General features: G+C 53.9%; 1 pseudogene; it reads right to left on the bottom strand.

The window, feature by feature from the left end:
- The window catches only part of LOC119111569 (protein Wnt-5a-like), a 20,970-nt pseudogene extending 1,480 nt beyond the window's left edge, over positions 1 to 19,490 (bottom strand).
- Between the last annotated feature and the right edge of the window lie 5,305 nt (positions 19,491 to 24,795).

The raw sequence follows: 24,795 nt of genomic DNA, 5'->3' as shown, positions 1-24,795 counted from the left end.
TACTTTGATTTAAAATTACATGCGTTGGATTGCTTGGGCAGCAGGTAGACATTTCGTGTGTGAGCACAGAAAATCACTTTATTAGTTACAGCACTTGCATTTTTCGGGATGTCATTTTATACTGGCCAGAACCTTTTTAAAACTTTTCAGTGTTTATTTTCTTACCACATACCAATTTATCAGCGATTTTTAGCGAGACGTGTTTCACAGAAATTTATAAGCAAGATCACACCTTAATGAACAGGTATGGAGCCAAAGAAGGCCAAACAAGGCCAAATATCAGGTTGGTATCCAAAGTGCTCCCCGAACCTAGAAAACTATTTCTAAGCAAAAGGTCACATGCTCAGCTAAGGTCGGTGACCTTGTTTGACCTTTTGAAGATCATGGTAACCAAAATCACACAAGACTGCCCCGAGTTTTGCATTTGAATAAGGGACAAAGACTGCGCTTGGTAGTATGTTCTTTAAAAATATCGACCTGGGGCATCTTAGGTCAATGACCTATTAGAACCTCTAAGAAGTCAAACGAAAATGCATGATGCGGTTCATGCTATCAATATATTCAAAATGAGCACCGGAAAATACCAAGCCCTAGCTCTAGAGCAATAAAACAGGTTCGTTTTGACTTTGGTCAGACCTTCATACGTGACCTTTGGTTAACTTAACTTACTCATTCAATGCCTGTGTTGCCATATAAGGCATCTCAAAGATGTAAAGCTTTGTCAAACACTCTGTTGTTGCATAAGATTGAACGATTCCCTAGAAATTGACTTTGCTGAAACCATGGCCTGATTTTGACCTGCCGTAGGTCAGTGACCTTAAAAGGTGCATCTAAATTTCTTGCATTAAACACTCCGTTATTTAATTGTGAACAGCTCTGAAAATTTGGCGCGGCTACGCCGCGCCGTTCGGAAACCATTCTGGAAAACCTTCGGGGGGGATCAATTTCACCCCCGCCCGAGCGCGTGTTAAAACCCGTCTTACTCCACGCAGCAACGATGTGAACAATAATGGGGCAGCCGGCATCCGACGCCCTCGACTGATGCATACTGCTGATTCCTGGGCCTAGTATTTTCCTAGTTTGTGGGTGAACTTAAGGTATGGGCTTGAGAAATGCCTTTGAACCATCTCGTTAAATATCAAGAACATGTTCTTAGTTCGATACATATGCTTCCCCTATTGCATGCTGAGGAATTTTCATAAACACAACTTTTTCCTTATCAGTGAGTCTATCATGTACTATAGCTCGATAAAACATAAAAAACTTTTTTTAAATTGAGAAAGCTTTTCAGTGCATTTATCTATCGTGCAAAAGGTCAATACAATAAGGTTAACAATGGTCGGAAAAATAACAATACAACGGTAAGGGTATGAATTTGGGTTCAGTTTTGTTCGTGATATGACTCGTTATTTCAAAAGCCCCAAAATGTGTGTTGTATGTGTAATTATAGACCAACTTTTGAGTAATTTTTCGGCAATCCATGTGTCTTCAACTGGAAGAAGTTGATTTTGGCAGGAAGTCTTATTCTTAATATTTTGGCAGCAATCGCGTTGCCCGACAGCGTTTGCAAAACATTTTAGATACTCCTCACTCCAAGCACCTCACCAGTCCTTCACAGTAGCGGCGACACACCCCCTCCGCCCCGAACAACCCGACATCGTAGAGCGTTAAGGTGCTCGATTTACATATAAAGTGACTATTTCAAACGGAGCGAAAAGGTAGTTTTAAACACTACTAACGGATATATTTACACCAAGAATGCGTAGACTCTGCTGAGGCCTCATTGGATTTGAAATATCTACGCCTGCTTTGCAATAATGTATACTTTACTCATCCCCAGATTCTCGAATGATAAAGCTGCCATACATCAAACAAGTCGCTTTCATAGTTGTTTCTTCACTTTAAAACCGTCCACAACAAAGGCATTTTTTCGTCATTTCTGAGCAATAAATTGCGAGCGAACGGGCTGAACTAGGAAACGAGGGTAACTCTAAATCTTTCCCCGCCGTCAGCGCTTTACTGGCCGCGATCAAGGCTGCTGCTAAGCTCCAGGCTGTTCTGTTGGTGGCCGTCCATCACTTTAATAGGCATTTGTCGCCATAACTCTTCGCCCCCCGTTGTCGCTGGCTTAGTATCTCTGGTCGCGATGATTTATCGTTAAGTCCAGAAATTGGACTGCTTTGTGTTCCGGGCGAGGCGGTCGATGTCCCATTCCAGCATGGGAATAGCAATGGCCGGTCCTGCTCTAGTGCTCCGAGTCCTTGAGACATTCAGTCCAGCACAAAAGGATTGCGCACCAGACACTGGCCATTTACTTTTTGCAATCCCACGTGGAGTCCAGCACGATATAACTCGTGGAATGAAATTGTGTGTTCTTTTGTGAAACTGAACACAAGCAGACGGGGCAACAACTGAAAGCGAGGTGTCCAATACACTAACCACGATGTCTGTCATGTCGACAGCAGCCGCACCGCACCCGAGCGCGGCTGGTCCAGGCCCCCGCCCCAGACGAGCAACCGATCCGCTGGCGGCAGTGGGCGCCATGCCCCCTCACCTGTAGCCGTACTGGATGTTGTCGCCCGCAGCCGCCCCAGGTCCACTCGGGGTCGAGGTCAGCCGGTCGTGCTGACCGGGAAACAGCCCGCAGGAGGCCAGCTGACCATCCCGACAGGCGCGCGACACCGACATCACCACACCGGCGGCCGCGATCGAGTGCGCGAACGCCGCCTCCCGGGACGCTGCCGGAGATCAGGTCAGGTCAGGTCAGGTCACCACACCGGCGGCCGCGATCGAGTGCGCAAACGCCGTTTCCCGGGACGCTGCCGGAGATCAGGTCAGATTAGGTCAGGCCACCACACCGGCGGCCGTGATCGAGTGCGCGAACACCGCCTCCCGGGACGCTGTCAGAGGTCAGGTCAGGTAAGGTCTGGTCAGGTCAGGTCAGGTCAGGTTGTCACACCGGTGTACCATGGTGTGAGCGAATGCCGCCTTCCAAAACTTTGTCGGAGGCCAGGTCAGGTCACCTGATCAGCGGCCGCGATGTAGTGCGTGAACGCCGCTTCCAGAGACGTTGCCAGAGCACTGGCCAGGTCACCACAATGACGACGGATTTTGACATATTGCGACGTCTCCAGGGTGCAGCTATTTCCGGACGTGAAGTCTTCAGAGCACGCCAGGTGATGTAACTGCCCAACGGGCATATTTTGGATGCATTTGTTTCATATTCCTTTCGTTGCATCTTTACTTCGGTTAGCCTTCGCACTGGAGCTACGCATTAAAGTTGTCATCGCTCTACCTTTTCCACTCTTGAGCAAGACTGACGTGGCTAAATGGGTAGCTTTTGGGCCCCTTCCCCAAGGGAGACGGGGCCTCCACTGGGATCAAAGGCCTTACAATTTTTGACCGTCTAGACGCTCGTCAGGCTTCTGGAACATACAAAACAGGCCCCAATGCATCAAAATAAGTTCCCAAACCTCCCCGTAAACCGACCTTTGTACCAAAACAGGGTGTCGACCAAGAGTGCCCCTTTGCCCGAAAGAGCAGAATACTCTGACCCCATTTGGCCTTCTGCTGGGCCAAACCCCAGCCACGTCACTGCGCCAGTGGAATCTGTATCGCCCCTGGCATCGCAGCCAGTGGCACGGACCAGCCGCGGGCCATAAGACAGCCAGACAACGGGGAGTCTTGCCAGGCACTGCCGGATGACTCAGCAGGCCCGTTCCGTAGACTGCGGCGTGATTCACACCGGGTCACTCCGGGCCACGTGGGGGCGGTTCAGCACTTAAGTTGATTACCTCGTGGCTCGCCGTATGACCGAGTAGTTTTGTTTCCTTGGCGTTCCCACGCGGTTCCGCCGTGTTTGCGCGCCAGGGGTCACCGTGAGGCACAGCCATTGTGTTTACATAGGGCAATCACTGAGTAAGCACCAACTCAGAGGAAAACAACCGAGGGCCGACAACGGACCGAGTTTGGGGCAATACACGCCAATTAACGGGGCCAATTGTAAACTTTGTGTGTCGAACAAACGTCGCCTAGAGAGGCCACCAAACAGGATGGAATGGTTCATGTTTAGCACCCGCACGAAACTTCAAGTGCCAGCCAGATCCGTGGGCTCTCAGGGAGTCGCTTGGGTAAGCTGAGCCCTGCCTAAATGTCCTGCCTGCATGTCAGGAACACGGCACTTCCTGAACAAAGAGGCAATTGCCATTCATTCGCTGAGGTGCAACGGCATCACTAAGCACGCGACGTGTCGAGGAAACTTGGCCTTGATATTCATGTTTACTGTTACCCGGAACAAAAAAGCGGCATCTACTGGCCAGTGCACGCCAAACTGAGTCCACGCGAACACCGCTACGGCAGCACAGAGCAGCAGGCGCACTCTCGGCGTCTGCTGGTTGGCAGATGGGCTCGTCCGACTGAAGCGTCTAGACTGCAAAACAACATCACGGCACCTCCGCCGCCGGGGGAGGGGGGAGGGGCAATACTCGACCCGAGAACGGGTCAGCACGAGCCAATCAGCTGTGAGCGAGCCAACCGGCGGTAGCCAAGCCGACGCCTGCGGACCAAACTGACACTCTCGCGGCGAAACTGTCTCGTCATGTCATGCTTTTTTTGTTTTCATGACGCACTCAGTTGCTGAGGCCAGATGGCCCCGCCTGCCTCTCACCCTGGCAGGAAGAGCGGACGCCCAGGAGAATCATACACGTGCTTCCAGTTTCCCGGACGCGGCCAAATTACTAGGCGCCCCCGGGCCGAGCTGGCAGAGTTCGGGGCAAACTGACGTCACAAAAACACAACGCTTAGTTGGTGGAAGGCTGACCTGTGGCCCTCGCCCGGGATAGTTATCGACGTGCAGGAATATGGACTAGCTTTGATAAAGGTCAAAGTTTTTTTCAAACAGGATTTTTAACTTTTTTGGTTTGTTTGCAAAAACGTATGTGTGTGTTTTCCACGGATTGCTGACGCATGTCACCTTCAGTGCTTATTAAGATGACGATTTGCTTGATAAATGCAAATAGATGCACTCCACCAACAGGCTATACCACCTTGATCGTGTCTGTCAGGTAAGTCACGCCAAATACAGCGTGCAACTTCCAAGTCAATCGTGACTTAAGTGCAAGTCTACCGTGCTGATCCCATGCCTCGCCGTCACGGAATCTTTGCGCTATCGCGTCTGAGCGCTCGCCTGCCACTCACGGATCTGCAGGACGGGTCCGAACACGGACGAGTCGTCGACGGTGGAGCAGTTCCAGCGGCTGTTGCGGAACTGGTGCTGGCACTCGGCGATGCCTGCCCGGGCGCCGCGGCCCACGCTCCCCATGTGGTCCTGCGGGGTCACGTCAGGTCAGCGGGGTCACGGCCAGGCGCTGCCAGCCAATCACGGCGGCACGGCCGCAGACGAGCGGAGTATGCCGTTGGAGGGCGGGAGGGTGTTGGCCAACCGGCCTGCGGCGGCAAGCTTGCAAGAGGATGTGAGAGTGAAGAGCTATATGGCTGAGAGGAAGGCAGGGGTCACCACAGCTGCAACTGTATGCTGAGGCTTTAAAATCTAAAAGAAAGCGACGTCTGGGATATTAATGAAACATATTTTGCTGAGAGGTGTTAAATGTCTCGCTGCGAGTGATATATAGTACAAATCTTCAAATCAAATCAAATCTCTAGTACTTCATGGAATGTTAGCCACTGAGGTGCGATAGCTTTTCGACTAGGGAGTCTCAATTAGCGCCCCCGTCATCATTATCTCTTCAGGGAGTCTGACCTGATTTACTTATTCACACCAACACAGATAGTTCTGGCTCCGGCTAAGACCTGTCCGCACTGCAGGCGGGTCAGTGTGACTGACCTCTCCGTATCGCAGGGAGGTCGGTGTGACTGACCCCTCCGCATCGCAGGCGGTCGGTCTGACTGACCTGTCCGCACCGCAGGGGGTCGGTCTGACTGACCTATCCGCACCGCAGGGGGGTCGGTCTGACTGACCTGTCCGCACTGCAGGGGGTCGATCTGACTGGCCTGTCCGCACCGCAGGGGGTCGGTCTGACTGACCAATCCGCACCGCAGGAGGGTCGGTCTGACTGACACGTCCGCACCGCAGGCAGGTCGGTATGACTGACCTGTCCGCACCGCAGGAGGGTCGGTATGACTGACCTGTCCGCACTGCAGGGGGGTCGGTCTGACTGACCTGTCTGCACCGCAGGTCGGTCTGACTGACCTGTCTGCACCGCAGGGAGGTCGGTGTGACTGACCTGCCCGCACCGCAGGCAGGTCGGTCTGACTGCCCTGTCCGCACTGCAGGGGGGTCGGTCTGACTGACCTGTCTGCACCGCAGGTCGGTCTGACTGACCGATCCGCACCGCAGTGGATTGCTCTGACTAGCCCGCTTGCAGTGAAGGGGTAGGTCATTCTGGACGACCTGCCTGCACTGCAGAGGCTCGGCATGACTGACCTGTCGCAACTGACAGAGCTTTCTCTGTCCAGGGCTGAGACCCGATATTCTGCCGCACAACGGTGACGTGCCGACCACGTAGATCTGCGGGTTCCTCCACACGTCCAGGCCCTGCATGCCCAGGTTCCTGAAATGCACGACAGCGAATAATACATGTAAATGCTCCACCGCGCACCGGCTCGGGCGGACACTTCGCCGAATGCACGTGATGGAAGGGTCTCGAAGACAATCCCACAGGTCGTCTGAATGCATGCGCTCGAGAAGCAGCCACAGTCACATGCGCCTTCCGAAGCTCTTCTGTGCGAGCTTGTGCAGTCTCTGCCCCGTTCGCGGATCGCTCAACCGGTTGGCTGCCATCAAGAGCACTCGGCCACGGGACGGTAAAGGCGGGATCTGGTTCCGCTTCGTAACCCGTACGGCGAGCTGTGACGACGAGACTGAGATATGAGCCATTCCGCAGGCGTTCCGTCACTTCTGGGTAATCGTATTAATTAATTCGCAACGCCGGCCGAGTCGGGCGAAAGCCCGCATATCCCGCGGGGAAACCGCGACGGCGCCGACCGCCCGGGATCCATAACGCCCAGATCACCACGATTTCATTTGTTTAAACATGAACTTGACGAAGAGAGCCCACTCTAAATGGGTGGGCGTGACTGGGACCACGACAATCGCCCATTAATAAGTGAGCCGGCGAACTCAAACGGTACTGCCGACGCCCGGCGGCACCGACTGGCAGGGCGGGCGGCGTCACGTGGGCTGGGTCACCGGCGGCCCGAGCAGTCGCCAACGCCGAACGCCGGCGGCCACGGCGCCCCCGGCGCCGGGCTGTCCCGTAATTGATGGGTGGCCGCCGCTGCCGTGGCCGCTGCCACTGGCAGCCGGCAGTTGCGACGACAAGGGAGGATTTATGACGCCGCCGCCGGGCGACGGGCGTGTGTGCACACCACGTCCGCCTCGGTTACGTGTGAGTGATGGCTGATTAGCGAAGCGGGCCCTTTGTCACGCAGAGCAGCTTTTGAGCCGCTCATTTCAACTAATAAATCATTGCGAGCACATGGTGCGGTGGGGATTTTCGACCGTACCCAGTTCTTATGCCTTGAACGGGTCGCGCCGCGGGCTGTTGCCTTCCTTCCCATATTATCTCCTCCTTCCGCGTTGCCGAGCCTGACGACGGAAATTATGAGCTTAATTCCCTTTAGAACGGAGCGACACAAAAACATGGTGCTGACCACCCGCGGACACAGTCTGGGTGTTCCTCTCGATCAAGCTCGTTTTTCTCGGTCGTCTCCCGGCCGGAGTATTATCGCCAGCGTCGTGCCTGGTCTGCATGGCTTACGCTGTACACGCCTGCTCAGCAGCGAGTCACAGTGCGGCCTGCCGGTGCCAAAGCCCTGCAACAACTCTCGTGATGATTAGATGGATCCAACGCGAAAACCGCTGGCCTGCTCTGCTTCTGCTATTCTGCTCGGGTGGCCGCTTTGCTTCCGGAGATTGCCAATCGTTCTCGTAACGAATGTGGTTATATGCATTGGGAGGGATAATGGCTCTCATTAATGCCTGAGCGTCCCGAGGCGTTTGATGTCGATGCATGACCGATTACAGCCGTTGCCACGTTGTAGGCCCCCTCCCCACTAGACGAGATCCACAGCGTGTGTGTCAACGGCACTGTGACAGGGAAAGCCATCAGCACCTAGGCGTCATTTGGTATGAGTCAAAACAAGTTATACGCCAAAGGGTGGGTGTTGATGCGCCTTAAAGGATGAACAGGTGGTAAGCTTAGATAAGCGTTCTAGAGAGCACCATTCTACAGATTGCTCATCCAAAGCCGCAGAAACGCTTACACATATATCTCCGGTGAACCGAGCATGATTAAGCTTGCGTGTGCATAATGCTTCGACATCGTGTGTTTTAGATACCATAATATTTCCGTGCATCCGTTTAATAATCGTTGGAGAAGAATATCAGCTATAAACCATAAGACGATAGCCGTTACTGACCAATAAAAGCTCAGCGTACGTGCTATTAAGGTGCAAGGGCAATCGTGACAAAGCTCTTCACCAGCCTGCTGTACCGGGTTTCTTATAAAGCTACCGGGCTTCACATCGTGAATTGATCACACATCTAAAGTCATTTGGTCCGGCTGTTTAGACAGCGTCAAAAATGAGCGATGTGACCATTCCCACCCAGGCAAGGCCGAACCGAGGCTACTGGCTGTCAGGTGCTGCTAGTGAATCCGGTTGGTTGTGTGAAATGGAAGCCAGAGCGTCGACGGCAGTTTGGCAATTTCCTCCGTATCGATATAGGCTGCATCTTGCTTGAAATTATGAAATAAGCCTTGCCATGCTATTTTAAAATTTATTAATTCCCACCGATTGGTGGATTATGAGTCAAAGTTGTTCATTTTAGCACGACAGCTTTCATTCACACTCCGTGCAAATATACACACACACACACACACACACACACACACACACACACACACACACACACACACACATATATATATATATATATATATATATATATATATATATATATATATATATATATATACATGATAAGCTTGATGTATCTTGGTTCACTTTGCATCCGCGTGTTTCGTTTTTTCCAAGTTTTCTTTTTTACCTTACCACTCGGCAGCAATAGCACTCCATGTTTTTCCATGTCGCGGACCCAGTCGTTACCAAAGTTTGGTTCACCTGGTACAGGCGTTCCGTCCGTCCCTCGGCACCTCTCCCTGATGTTCGGTCCGCCGACCCGTGTCACCCGGTCTGGTCAGTCCGACCTTGTCCGTCCCTCGGCACCTCTGCCTGATGTTCGGTCCGCCGACCCGTGTCACCCGGTCAGGTCAGCCCCGCCCTGTCCGTCCCTCGGTACCTCTCCCTGATGTTCAGTCCGCCGACCCGCGTCACGCGGTCAGGTCAGCCCCGCCCCTGTCCGTCCCTCGGCACCTCTCCCTGATGTTCGGTCTGCCGACCCGTGTCGCCCGGTCAGGTCAGCCCCGCCCTCGCCCGTCTGAGACCCGGCCGAGGGCGCCGCGGCCGGAGCGGCCGCCTGGGAGACGCCCGTGCCGCGCCGAGATACCATCGGCGGGACCAGCCCCGCACCCTGTCCGCCGGAGTCGTCAGTCGGACGCAGCCCTCACCCCTCCCCACGCCATACCGGAGCCCAGACGTGCTCCGCCGAACCAGGGCTGACGAACGGACCTGCTCGCTGGCGCCAGGGCCAGAAGAAGAGCAGAGCACCTCAGGTGGGAGGTGCGCGGTGGCGTGGTGTCGTGTGAGTGTGGTGTGGAGAGCGCATACCGGAGGACAGTTAAGAGGGTGGTGAGCAGAACACCCCCGTGGAGAGCACCGATGAAAAAGAGACAGAAGTCAGGAAAAAATTGCTTGACGTTGACCTGCCGAAGCTTAGATGAGGGAGAACTGGCATGTACGGCGTCTGCAACGTCAATGATCGTTTCAAGATAACAGACTGCAGTCCGCTCAGGGAAAAATAATGCGATGAAGCTTTTGGGGCAAGTATCACAAACATCATCAGCTTAATGCTGAGTCCAACGCTTTAGATTTGGATCTGCGACAAATACACGTGCAACCACCAAGTTGGATTATCCCTAAACGAGTCGTATGAATGATAGACTTATTTTTAAGTACTCATTCATGTTGGCTAGTTCAAACTGGGGTGTGGCTCAGAATTCAGCACAGGGGCTCAGGGCGCCTTCTCCCAACTTGTAGCTCATTTTTCCCGTCCGACACGGAGCGATCTGAACCCAACATAAAACGGCCGAGAAAATGAAGCAGTGCATGTGACAACAAACAAGTGTTAAAGCCATGCTTCAACCAACTCTAAATCGCAAACTGAATTTACTCAAATCTAAGGCAGGCGGAGCAATTGGGCGCAAAAAAGCCTAGATAGACCGAAGGCAGGGCCCAGCAGTTTTACCAGCCCACGTCGCTGGTTAAGGCCGCCGCTCGGGGACAGGTGGTTAATGCCGCCGCTCCGCCGGACGAGGAGGAACTTACTGGCCACATTCCTGCTGCAGCAAATTGACAGCTAGATGCGCCTGGCTTATCTAGAAAGCGGCAAAGGGCAGCACATGCACTGTTGACGGGCAAGTGTACGAAGGCGATATTTTCTGGCCGTTGCGTGGCATGCCGAGAAGGTTTAGAAGCGTTCAAACGAAAACGAGATCTTCGTAGACATTCGATGCTCCTCGACTTCGACTTAACTGCCCTTCGTTCTGATGATCATGCAGCTTTTAAGGTGTGCAGGTGCTCCTTTTGGGGGGCATTTGCACTTTTCATTTGCACTGAGAAGCACACTTTGAGGATCACTTGGCTTTTGAGGTGGCTTTTGAGATTTTGCCATTCTGCGCTTGGAAATGTTCCGTAACTAAAAAGGTGTGTAAGATTGTCGAAAGTGCAACATGCCTTGCTGAAATGGCGATAGGAGCACTATCACTCTCCTCTCTATTTGTAAAAGCTAATCAATCCCGGGCAATGTATGGAAAGAATTAACCTCCAAATACGATAAGCCTCCCCCCCCCCCCCCCCCCACCTTCCGTAATGCTCCCACGCTCCTGGACAATGCTACCATCCTAAGAAATGAAAGCATCTGATTGATTCCGCGCAATGGAAAATGCATGTCAATAACACTACAATAACTCACCGACGGAACATTCCGTCCGGGATTACGAACATGATGTTTCGTAAAAGGTGGACATGAATGGATCTTTGACGGCTACGTGATACAACAATAGCTTATCATTTCAACGGATCCATTCTATATTTGGGCTTTAGGCCTTCGGTTCAGGGTTTAAAATCTATACGAAATACGCTTGGGGTGCGTGCACTCTTGTAAAGCTAACTGGATTCAGGGCCAGAAGCGAGCATGAGCAAGTGCAGAAAGCAGGTGCGCTTGGAGATGTATGAAGGCCAACATGTGCGCAGATATCTAGCCATGACAGTCGGAAGAGTATAATTGGCAGCGTTTCGAGAAACGTGACTGCTAAAAACAGAATTGACTACAAAACCTGGTCAGGCGGGATTTCTCGATACGGAACATTTCTTAGTACAGGCACAAGGGTTTTGCGTCGCAGCTGACCAATATGCAACCGCAACACCGTACTTTACGAGAACTGAAGCTGAGATTGCATCTGCGGCCGTGCTGATTGGGGCCTATCGAGACCGCCAGGCGCCCATTATGCACGATTCGGGGAAGGTATCCCCAGTTAGAAATACTGCGACCAGTGCGTCAAGCCATGGGCCTCACAACCATACGAGAAAAATACGGTGGAAGTATTAAATACTCTGCTGTACTATTCCGAGTATTGAGACCCGTTAGGAGATTTGAGTAAAGTACCGGCGTTTGAATGGATCCAAATGGAGCCATCAAACCACGTGCCTGATGTCTAACTGGGGCCAAAACACCACGTGCAACGGGGCGAGCGGTGTCTATCCGGACAGACCACCTCACTTTCTTCGTCAGGCCTGTAATCTGCGTCATGACTTCCTGACCACCCAGCTTGACCCGGCAAGGTCACAGCCGATCAATCACGACCAGCTGACGCAGCCATAATCAAAGTGAGTCAGTCCGGAGCGTCACTAATCTCCAATCGCCGTGCCCCACCGGCCGTCACATCATTACGCGCGTGCTGCGCGCGAAACCTCGCTCCTCTGTGACCCGCGCCCACCTCCGAGGGCCACCTGACATGCCCAGCCGGCCTGCCGACCCAGGGCAGCGCACCTTCATTAATTCGAAATTGATTGCGGCTGTGAGGTGTTTTGACGGCTTCGGAGAGAGTGGGAGGGGTCACTCGGGTGATTTCGCCCACGTGTGCGCGCTGCAGACTGCGGCCCAGTGGTTCAGAGGCTCTCAGGCTCCTGCGCTTCGTCCGAGGGCTCAGGCGGAGATGACGTGGATAAGAGACAGATGTGCCAAGGCTGCTGCAGGGCGGATGAGAATCACCACCCGCTCTGGTGTGAAAAACAGCTGGTGTCATGAAGCTACGTTTGTGGACATCGCTGAAAACGATGGGCTCAAAACCGACAAGAACTATGACGCATGGTATACGTTTTGCTCTGCTCACCAGTGTGCGTCCTTTCAGCGCACCTGAATTTGTGTTGCTGAAACATCATTTTGTATTTTAGGACCAACTATTTAATATCACTTTAAACCGGTTTGCCTCATCAGTCTTATCCAACATGACAGCTACCGTTCTTTCACGAGCACGTATGCCATTATAAACCCGAACGATGAACACATCACCGGTGCCACCAAGTGTCACCCTTATCGCCCAAACCGGTCATCGGCCTCATGGTTATGCAAACGGACATGAAGATGCACTAACGTCATATGTTAGACTGGGCTCAGTCACACTAATATGCGCAATTAAGTTTCCGAGATGAGTTGTGGGCGACGTTTGGCTGCGCATTCGGTCCACGAAGCGAAGCTGTTTGTTGCATGTATATGTATATGTAAAAATGTTGTTGCATGTATATGTAAAAAGGAGTGATTTCTGCCGTTCTGCAGTCGCCATTTGTGCCTCGCTTTTCGCCTGGCAGACCCCTTCCTCCTTAGTGAAGCCGAGTAAACGGGTTCAGATGCGGAACCAGCGTGAACCTCGACAGCCGTCCCAGATCTCCACCATTCTTCTCAGACCTGCGCCAGCTCTCAAAGACGCCTCCTGCTCTGCCAGACCTGGGCGAGGCCTTCCCAACTCCACCAGCCCTCCCAGATCTGCGCCAGCCCTCCCATACGTCCCCAGCTCTCTCAGACCTGCGCCAGCTCTCAAAGACGCCTCCTGCTCTCCCAGACCTGGTTCAGCCCTCCCACACGCCCCCAGCTCTGCCAGAGTGAGCCCTCCCAGACCTACGCCAGCCCTCCCACACGCCCCCAGCTCTGCCAGAGTGCGCCCTCCCAGACCTACGCTAGCCCTCCCACACGCCCCCAGCTCTGCCAGAGTGCGCCCTCCCAGACCTACGCCAGCCCTCCCACACGCTCCCAGCTCTCCCAGACCTACGCCAGCCCTCCCACACGCTCCCAGCTCTCCCAGACCTGCGCCAGCCCTCCCACAGGCTCCCAGCTCTCCCAGACCTACGCTAGCCCTCCCACACGCTCCCAGCTCTCCCAGAGTGCGCCCTCCCAGATCAGCCGGCACGTCTCCGCGCCGCAGCGCCGCCGGCGGCTGAGCCCGTCAACACGAACAATACTGAGCGGCGCGGCCACCTGCGCTGGTCATTTCCTGACCAGTGACCGGCGACATTAATTGGGCCGCGATTTCAATCGGTCGCGAGCCGCGCCGCGTCGCGGATAATGGCGGCGACGGCAGGGCAGACTTCCTGGCCGGGTCCGCGCACAATGACTGTTTACGGCGCGGCCCGGCGGCGGCGCGCCGTCGGCTGTCCGCTCAGTAATTGGGCCGCAGGAGCGGGACCGGCCGCCGCGCAGGCTCCGCTGGCGAGTCGTCTCGGTGCCGTGGTGGACTTTCACCCGGTGGAGGTGCTGGGTGGGCCAATGCGAGACGGGCGCATTTTGCTAAATGCGTTTCTGTGTTTCCACTGTATTGCGTGCTTTGCCACGACTGATCATGCATAAGCTGCGAGGCATGGCCAATTTCAGGCATCTGTTCACCGCCAGGTTTGATTTGGGTGTCATGCATCAAACCAGAACAGGTAGCAATTAGCTGCATCTACAGCTAGCTCATCCATCAGCATTAGCATCCTTCGCAGTCTCCTCTTCTTCCATTTAACTCAATGGCATTGTCGCACTTAGCCTTCTACGACGAAACATACAACTCGAAGGGTCGAAGGTTCAAAAGTTCTAAGTTGGTGAAGCCAACACTTCCCACCGACAAAAGCAAGCTGTCCGTTTAAGTCAATGACAAATAGCCATCACATGCACCGAAGGTGTTCCTCGTGTCAGTTCGTTTTTCCCACAGCACGCCTTCTCAAAATCCAGTGCCTATGAATGGTATGCATCTTCATCGGATAACTTCAAACTCGCTTTGCTTTTGCAGTCACTGTCGACAACGCGTCTTTTATCCAATGACGTCACTAACAGTGAGCTAATGGTGTCTCATGTTCAAGACAAAAAACCTTTATCGTGACCTTCAACGCGTAACTAAAGAAGCACACTGTGGCAAGATTGTTTCAGCGGGCCCTGCAGCCACGTTGTCCCGCTCTTGACAGGTGACATCGTACGCCCCATCGCCCAGTGCATCAGCTCTGGTGGCTTTACCCGCGGGTGGGCTATTCCCGACTGCTGAAGTTGCTGTGCCGGCGTCGCAGAGCCACCAGGCGTCGATCGCGGGCGCTAGCGGGGCTGGTGTTAGCGCGCAACGCCGCGGCGCTCCGTGAGAGTCTCGCCGCCGGTGCTGCCACGCAGACCGGCGGCCAGTATCTCCGGCGCTTGCATGACCACCATTGGCAGTATTCCATCTCAAGGTCCGAGAAAACCCACAAGAAGAGGTCTCGTGATGTGGCCGTGAGATATGCAAAACTAGGCCGTTGCCATAGCGACGGCCGAGTTCGGTGCTGCCGTGTAGAGACGAGGCGGCAGGAGTTGTTCTCAGGGCGGGCGGGTCAGGGGCAGCGACCACGAATCTGACTGGTAGAGCGCGCCCACCGCGCCCCGCCGCCACTCAGCCGAATCCCCTCGGGGACTGGATCGGATCTCCCGCTGGAGCCCGTTCCAGAGCGGCTCGCCTGACTAAAGCGGCCGCCTGCCTCACATTCCCGGCGCGGCCTCGCCCACCGGCGGCACAGCGCCGGCCGACGCCGCCGCCTGATGGGCATGTCTGTGAGCAGCGGAGGTGAAGTGTCTGGCGTGTCTTTTATCAGAGCGGGACAAAGGTCAGGCCTCTAGCCGCAGTCAAGGTCCGGCATGAGCCGAGCCATCCCTCTTAGCACGACTGCGAGTATTGGATTAGAAAGTGCCCGCGCGGCCAGCGGTGATTGGATTTGCATGCTGGCGGTCAGCATGAGCTGAGATTGAGCTGCATTCCTTGCCCATTTAATAAACAAAGTCGCATTTCAGAATGGCATTTATCGCTGTGGCGGCAATTACGTTTCTGACCGCAGGTAACGCATGTATCGTAGCGGCGGGAGGCATTAAAGAACCTGGGCCTGAGTGCATTGACGGTGCGCAGCCAGGCGGCGAAGTTTGTCTAGACGTTGCAGTTTTCTGGACAGCTCGGCCGTCACGATAATGTCGCGTAATCCTATAAATAGCTGCTCTGTCAGCGTAGTGCATTAAGCAATCCAGACGCCCGTTGCGCTGATAACAAACTTTCTGGCTTTTGTTACAAAAGCCGCCCCCGCAACCAGCAATGTGTGTGTCACGTTACGATATTAGGTCAGATTACATGAGTATCAGGAGCGGGATTAATGTATATCAATGGTACTGCGCGGCGTGCGAGTTCCTCTGAGAAACGCACCACTACAGACTTACGGTCTGCACAGTCGATGGGAGAAAGCTGTATAGCACTTATGTTGCGGTATTGTACTAGACGTAATGCGCTGCAACTCACCAGGATGTCGATAAATTGAACCTGACAGCTCAAAATGTCATCTTCAGAAACTAAACGAGCCGTTAACGCGGTACAGCTTGGTGCGATTGCACGTGCCGCGAAAATCAGACCTTGCATGAAGTAATTAAACCGCCCAGCGGCAGCTAGCGGGTCGGTCGCTTCGGGCTGCCGCCGCCCTGGTTAAAAGCGACTGCATTGTGTCGTATCCTGGTGTAGGGCCGTGCCTTTGCAGCGTCATTCAGGCGCGGGACGGCGTGTCATCTCGCTGGAGCGCTCGACCGGGCGGCTGACAAGGCAGGCCGCCGGCCGCCGGCCGCCGGCTCCGACCGAAGCCCTGTCACGCGATGCAGCTCTTTAACTCAGGTCCGCACCTGAATAATGACATTAATTATTGTTATCTGAAGTTAATGAGAACACCTTTTTATGCCCCGATAAAACACGAATAAGATGTTATCGAGCTGAAACCGCCCCTGTTTCCCTCCGGGCTGCATCTTTACCGATCAGACGGCGGTCGCTAACGTTCGTCGACGCAATGCGCTGGATTTAAGACGGCATTCGTTTCCCGCCGCAACGCGTGATACGACGGGGCGTTGAGACCACGCCGACTGAAAACTGAGCGTGACTACAGCCTCACAGGCGATCGCAGCGCTGACAACAATACCTGCACGTCGCACGTGCAGAGAAGCCCGGCGGAGCTGTTCTGCCGATCGCCCACACCGCCGTCCTCCAGACGTGCGCGGCGGCCACACGGACGCTATAGCGCGGGCGTGAAGCACCTCGGCACTACTGCGACCACAGGATCGGCCTGCCCGTGCACGGCGATCTGATGCGGTCGCCGAGAGGAGGCGAGAGGGCACGCTGGGATAAATGTACGAAGGAAAGCAAAAAAGCAAAAATGTTTTTGAACAAGACACGGAAGTTAAGAAAGCCAACATTTGCATTCGCTGGGTTCCAATAAACAGCTAGGGTAGTGGGTACGGAGATGGCTTATCGGTTTCCACCCATGAACCATCCGAAACAATGCCATCACCAACGCGCTGCCTCTGGCGGTGTCGTTTGTTGTCAGTGTCGTTAATGAATCACTGTCAGTCCGCTACGTACCAACCGTTCGTTTCAATGGCGGCTATGAAGAGCATGACAGCATGCATAGCACGGCAGGCCGCTGCTGAGAATGCCAAAGTGGCTGGCAATGTCCGGATATGGTTCGACTCTAAAAGATATTGACAGCAGGGCTGGGGGGTGAAAATAACCTTCTTGTATTGAAAGCGTGAGTGATTTGAGGCATGGCACAAAACGCACGCAATCCGTGCGCCAAACGAAGAGACAAGTGATTGCCTCACTTGGCTACCACGCAAGCGAAAGAATACCCGATCTGTTATTGTTATTACTATTATTATTATCAATTGAGTGACACTGTAGGGTTTTCATAGGGAACGTATTTCAAACATGCTGATGGTCTGCTGCAATCGAAGTAAGAGAACATAGTTCTGCTGTCAATAGATCATTTTAAAATGACGTGTCCATGAGAAATGCATGCCCCGTGTACGTCTTGAGTATATTCGGGACATCTTGAATTCGACTTAGCTGTGCTATGCATCTTATGATGCAAAACGCGCTCCAAACTGCATCCGATCAGATTCCACGTCATGACTCGTGACAGCGGTGTCACATTTGGCTGCTAAAAGCGCGGACTGACGGCACAAAATGATGGCTGAGGGATAAGCATCGCACGGATACCCAGTAAGTGTGATGCAACAATGATGAAGAAAACTGATAGTGGCTGCAGGCGACGATGACAACCTTGCGCTCATATCTATAGCACCAGCGGGGTACAACCAGATCACCACCAACATATGCATCGGTGGTGCATCGGTGGTGCATCGGTGGTGCATCGGCTCGACACCGAAATGCGGCGACGTGTTGCATTTCGTAGCCACGCTGGGTCACGTCAGGGACGGGCAGAGCAGGCCAGCCAGCCCCACGGGCCCTCGGGGCACTGGTGGTATATCGGCTAAGCTGCACGTCTAGGAAACCAGAGGTACGGGGTTGGATTACCGGTGGTGTCTACCCTTCCTGCCAGGGTGAGAGGCGGGCGACGCCACACGCAGCTTCAACAGCTGCGTGCCTCGCCAGGTTCCACTGTCGAGCAGTGGCCGGCCGTGACCTGCGCCGTCGCCCGCGGCGATGAGCCGGCCGCCGCCCCGACGCCCCGTGCTCGCGGCCTGACTCGGAGCCGTTACTTGTCGCGCACCCTCCGGAGCAGCCGCTTTACGGCCGCGCCGGCCAGTCGCTTCCGTGGGACGGGGCAGTAAACGGAGCGCCCACCGCTGCTGCGGCGCTGCGGCCGGCATGCAGGCGGTCCGGGCCGCGGCCGGCGCCGTGACTGTGCTGGGACGGTGGCGGCCGGCGGCAGCGGTAGGAGCGGAGGCCCTGTCCCTGCACATGGTCCCAGCTGAGGGAAAGGAGGCATGGCTGGGCAACCTGTGACATTTGTTTGCTACTGGCACGCTTGCTACGATGTTCTTTCCCGCAAGGCGCAATAAGGCACCATTTTGGCAATGAATGTCATCGAATGGCCGTTGCTAAGATGTTCGCAAGAACACATGAGATAAGACTAATTTATAATGCATACTTGGCGAAGAAGCCGTTGTTAGACCTTTGTTAGAAATGCATCGCAATGCGAACATCGCTTTACATACGTTTTGCAAGGCATCGTATTGAAGCCGATTATCAATCAAAACGTTACAAAGCCGGCCGTGTAATCTGAACCGATCTTGGGCGCTGAATACATTTGTATGCTCGCCCGGCGCTGTCAGGCGTCTGTAAATGACCCATCGCAGGACGAATCCCGCGTGACATATCAGCCGGGTCTCTGGAGCCCGGCGCGCGGCGGCCGGACTCCGAAGGAGCCCCGACACCCGAGCCATTTGTCAATTGTCATCGGCAGCCTGTTTTTCCGGGCCAAACTCATCGTGCACGTCACTGTTTCTGATTGAGAGGCGGGCCGAGAGGCCGGCGCGCTCACGGTGGTGGCACGCTCGCTGTGCAGAGCGCCAGACGGCTGCGCACGGACGCACGAACGCGCGGCAGCTTTGAAGAGCGGATGATGGCGGCGGGCGTCAGTCAGACGGTGTGGGCTGCCTGCAGGATCGCTGTGTTATACCGCCTCCTGTTGCAGTTCTCGGCGCGGTGAGCTAAGGGTCGTATTTGCCGTCACAGCTCGCGGGCTCACAGCTGTCCGCTTGATGAGCGGAAGCCCCGCTGGCGCCCGGCGTCGCCGCACGCGGTACTCACATCCACGACCCATAGTTGGCGTAGCAGCAGGAGAACAGGAGCCCCGCGCAGGCGGCGAACAGTCGCACGCGCTCCATCGGTCTGCTGCGCGCTCAGATGTGCCTACATCTCCGCCGACGCGGCCGCCACCGTCGCCCACCGCCGCGACCCGCTCACTATGCGCCGTCCGTCGCTGCTCGCTCGCTCTGGCGCGCGTCTCACCGCTGCCGTCGGCACCGCTGTACTGGCGCACCGCCGGCAGTGCGCCCGGCCCGGCGGCCCGCTGCCTCGCCGGGCTCGGTCTCCGACGGCGCCTCGCTGATTGGTCGGCGCCGCCGTGGCTCGTGCCGCGAGCAGGGCGGCGGTGTAAGCGCACCTCGTTAGGGCGCGTTTGATGCAGATTGCAGCGCGCTACATGCTGGCGTGTCCTCTGCGGGCGGCCCAGACACGAACGTCAGGAGGATAGTGGTCAGACACGTGTGTGTGTGAGCGGGTGTGTCGCACGGTATTCTACGAAAGGATAGCCTATTAAATCTGTAGTGAAACGGGAGTTCGATCCTTTGTTTGAAATTGTTCAGAGAGAAATGCCCCCATACGTGTCCTCGTTGGTCCGGTATGTGGACAGCTTGTCTCCTATCGCCACAGTCTTTCATTTTAAGTGTCGGCGGCACGTTATTCAAAACGACACTGAACTACACTGTTTTACACTTTAATAGGGCACATAGTAGTTGTAGGAAGCCACACAATCAACAGACACATGTGGGCGTTAACGACGATCTCTGTTGGACGATGGGTAGCAAGAACCAATATTTACGGTTCCAAAAAATACCTAAAGCGCTTCACTTGGATCGGTCCGCTAGTGACGACTGAATGGCAATTACTCGGTCCGTTTTAATACCTAAATTGTGGAAAGCCAATACAAAGAAACCATGTACGACATGTGACATTAGCCTCTAATTCCCGTCAGCTTAGCTCACAAATAAGAACGTTTCCGAGAGATAAGACACGACTTGTTGCTGGTTATCCGCTCGTGGCCGCTAAGCTCATCAACCGCAGATGGCCGCAGCGATCGGTGCGCTTTTCTGGCTCTCGCGACCGTCAGGTGGAAATGAATGAGCCTCGTGTCGCGCCAGGAGGGTAGGGTCGGACCGATTTGGGCAGATTTGCCGCGCCCACGCTTAACTTACCAAACAAACCACTCTAAGTCCATAAGATAGCCGCATCATCCCAATCTGTACTTGTGCCTCACACTCTGACCTGAAATAAAAACGAAGCATGATCAGCCTCAGTCAGTCGGTCAACGCTGCGCTGTTTGTTAGCACACATGCAATGAATGCCCCGCTGTTATGCGTGGCAGTCGATCATGAAATGCCAAAACAGAAATTATGGGCAGCATGGGTAACCGTCTTGTAGCTGTTGGCAAAACATTCGTGCTTCCCTATGGGAAACTGCGAGGAATTTGGAAGTTGCACTGGAAGTATTGGACGGGAAGAAGCACTGAAGTAGCACTAGGATGTAGCACTGTGATGATTTTTTTGATGCATTTCAATACATCAAATGCAAATGGTCCATTTGCAGTTCAGATATGGTTTTGAACATAGCTTAGATGAATGTAAAGCATGAGAAATGACCCTCGATTTTATTAAGATGGAAAAATAAATTTTTTGGCCTTAAGGGTATGATCTGAGCTAAGGATAGTTACTTTACTTCGCAAATATGTATTTGAGCACTGGTTTACCTTGGGGACCCAATCTCATGCCTTGCGCGCCTCACTGCGAATGGCTGGCGCCAGTAAATTACCTTCGACCGGCCTGATGTAGCCGAATGGAGCCCGTTAAAGCTTCGGAGGGTCGGGGCTTCCGCAAAAACCCGCTGAAAGGACGTCGTCCCCGTCAATACCTCACGGGCCGACGAGACGGAAATAGAGCCGCCGGGTCGGCTCTTTGTCCGTGCGGCGGCGCTCGGACTGCCGAGGGCATGCGCGTCACGCGCAGTGCTAGAGCTGGGCGACATTTAATGGCGCCACCGTTCTATCACCGCGTGAGCACTGCGGATGAGGGAGGGGCGCATGCATTCCGCGCGATGTGAGCAGTCATTTGAGCCCCCGGCACGGAGCGCAGGCAAGGCCAGCCTGGTCGGACTCAGCTCCTTTGTCCTCAATGGTGAGAGACAGCCTACATACGGTAATGGTGATTCCTCAAGCCCCAGTTATAGCGCAGCCCGTAGTAGCCGAGCTCGGTGCTTGTAGCGCAGTGGGAGCACCTTCTCCCGCCGCCGCTGCGAAGAAAATGGCGTCGTGCAGGGCCAAAGGTCACGCCATGTCCCCACTCGGTGACGCAGGTGGCACCGTTGCACGGCTGGCGTGAGGCCGGCACTTATTCCCCTCACGCGCAGCCTTTGAAGCCGCGTGGTGGTAGAACAGCGCGACCTTCCCACGCTGTCTTGAGTTGCGCGACGGCATGGCTCGAGACGCAAGTGAAGCGGTGACAGGGTCAACACGCGCGGCGAGACTGCACGACACGGGTCAGGTCAGGTCACTTCCGTCCAGAGTCGAGAGACGAGCGGCGGCGGCAGCCGGAGCGGGAGCGGGAGCGGAGATAAGACAGACATACTAATGAAGACATACAGTCTTCGGTCTTCGCCTTCAAAGAAGCAGTATGTGCTGCCAGCTGGGAGCTGTAGGCTGCGCAGGATGCATCGCTGGCCGCCACCACGCATGGTGTCATCTTTTAACAGTAGTATAGCAAGGGACTTCATCAGGGAGGGGGCTCAATTGAGACCTCTGGGGCCATTTCAGCCAAGGAGCTTACCGTTTCTCGATTACAGGGGACCTTTTTAAGCCAGGTTTGCATTTTAATGCCTCGAGGGTCTGTTTATTGTGCTTTGGAAGCCCTAAGATGTAATATGCTGTCAAACATCCTAGAGTTTCAGCCCAGGGGTTCCCGCTACCTCCACGGGGGGGGGGGGAGGGGGGGCATTGCCCCATAAGCCCCTCCGTGACTACACCACTGCTTATCAAGGAAGAGTTTATTGATGACTTAAGTAATTACGTATTACTTGGAAACCTGTTGCATCTCCTGATTCTGAAGAAAAGTTTCCTTTCCAGGCTTCCGTTCTTCCCTTTGCAACATTTTCGCAACTGTTTGCTTCGGGACGCGGTGAGGAAAGATCAATACATCAGAATGGTAGTGACGTTTAACATCCGACACATACACGTTAAAGTTCAGCCTTTGCAGAAAAGCTCCACGCAGGACAATACGTCGCAATTTCATGGACATTAAACTCAGTTTTTCAGCCTTGGTCTCCTTACTAGGTTGGCATCCCAAGAGTATGTTAAATATTTCTTGCTATATGTGTCAAAAATCGCTTCTAAAACAACGTTTCAACTCAGGCAAGTTTTAATTTCCGTAAGTTTCCCTGCATTCAACGCGGCGATTTTAGGGATCGCTCCAATCCCTTAAAGCATTATGTTACAGCTGTGAAGTTTGGTGAATCTAAATTCCTTGAGTTGAATATTGGAACGATTTGTACCGTCGCGATTGAAATCAGGCAGCTAAAATAAAGGAACGATTGTGATTAAGAAATATGTTCTGTTTTGCCATGGGGCCATTTCTGAATCACCCAAAGCAGCATATGATCTATTTCCTCCAGTCGCGTATTTGAAGTTTCTACCAGCATCCATCCGCTGCTTCTAGGCCACGCCTTCGAAAACGCTCACCTACTGTTAGCAAACTGGGAACCGATGGCAAACTTGGAATCGCTCAAGATCCCCCAAAGCTTTGATCCCCAGAGCGCAATGTAGCGGGCTGCGCAGGCCACGCTCCCAAATCGTTTGGGGCGTCAACGGCCACGCGAGCTTATACGACGTTCTCAGCAACTGTGGCTATGTGGCGTCACCTGTCTGCCATTCTGAGAAGAAGGGTGGGCACCGCGAGGAATCAAGGTGCCGCACCGCTGCCGACCTGCCGCTGCCGGTCTGTGGCTGTCGACACCCCGCCTCGCCTCGGGACGTTCTGGTCTCCTCCAACACGGCACAGCCCCTCTGTGTGGCGGCCTGCTCTCGCGTTACATCATTGCCCGTGTCGCCCGCCGCGCGCGATGGTCACAAAGGAGCGGCGCGCGCTTGAATGGCGCGGCGAGGGGTCTTCGAAGCGAGGAGCACCCCGGGTTTATTCTGCCTCGTGGTTTTGTCGGCACCATAGCCATGATCAAAGCGATCTTTGAAAGAGCGACGCGCATTGGGGAGCGCGCGTCTGTGGCGTCGTTCCTCTTGTTCTCTAGTGTTTATGGGACGGCTCCCTTCGCTACAGCAGGAGTGGATCTGGCGGTGGAATCTAAGTGTTCTATAGACTTTTGGCATGCGAAACAGGAGTTTATAGAACGTTAAAATCGCTTCATTCCATACCAGTACAAAACACCCACACAGGTTATCTTTTAGCGTTGGTGACGTTCGGTGGTTTTGCTTTCTCTTCACACACCTGGCCACTTCGATCCATCATTGTTCTTAAGGATTGCCCGCCTGTCCCAAGTCCATTGCTTCAACTATTTGCTGGTCATATATTATGAGCAGAAAAAATCAGTTTATACAAAGGCTTCCCTATTGACTTTTATGTGAACAACTACGCACTCCTGAGTTCATTTACTCCATCTTTGTACAAATCTGTATTATGATTTTGCAACTTTCCAGCATCCTAATTTGTGAGCTGTCACTTTCTGGTTATGAATTCTATACTGCACAGCACTTTACCGGGATGGGAACCTACCACACCATGTGGCCTTCTGTATGTTCCCGATGAATTTACACCCCTAGCCCCACCAATTTACACCCCATGGGTTTCTAAAAAATATGCTTTTCGTTTCAGGCAATCATAAGCCAAAAGTGTTATATTGACACACCATTTTTTTCATCCGAGCAAGCTTAGTATAAGGAACATAGCATTAGCGAGATTCTCCCACTGCAGTATATGAAAAAGGCAGGGAAGTGTAATCTATCCAACGTCCAAAGCACTATACTAGTGCCTTAATTGTCCCAATGCCGCGCTTAATCATGCTACGTTCATGTTGGCCCATTGCTACGCTTGATGTGCATGAGTCACCAAATCACCACATCGCTATACTCCGTGGACGTTGAGTCAATGCAAGAAACCATTAGCACATTGCACGACTCAATCAAACTCAGGCTGTCATCTTCCACTCAGCACCGGTGCGACAGGAACAAAGGCCGACGTGCCAAAAGCGATCCCGGCAGCGCGCTCGGGATGTCGAGCTGGCACTGCGGGGTCGGATGGGTAGCACACGAGGTTGAATGGTACGAATATGACGCGACACCAAACAGTCCTGCATTGCCTTCGTGCTCTGCGGCGCTCAGGGCGATCACCGCAGAAAGTGACAATGTGAGGTATGGCTTGCCTGCCGCGTTCTTCATGGTTGGGGCGCTCGAGCTGAACTCTGCTCCAATCTCGACGCGTTCTGATTGGAGGATACATTACAGGGCGCAATCACAAATTAAAGCATGTCTGATGGCTACCTGTGGTCATGGGAATGCTGCCTG

The sequence above is a fragment of the Pollicipes pollicipes genome, unplaced genomic scaffold (genome assembly GCF_011947565.3).
Source record: "Pollicipes pollicipes isolate AB1234 unplaced genomic scaffold, Ppol_2.1 Scaffold_7261;HRSCAF=8764_pilon_pilon_pilon, whole genome shotgun sequence".
NCBI classification, from domain to species: Eukaryota; Metazoa; Arthropoda; class Thecostraca; order Pollicipedomorpha; family Pollicipedidae; genus Pollicipes; species Pollicipes pollicipes.
Note: the sequence above shows the minus strand (reverse complement) of the source record. Positions and strands in the feature narration are given on the sequence as shown.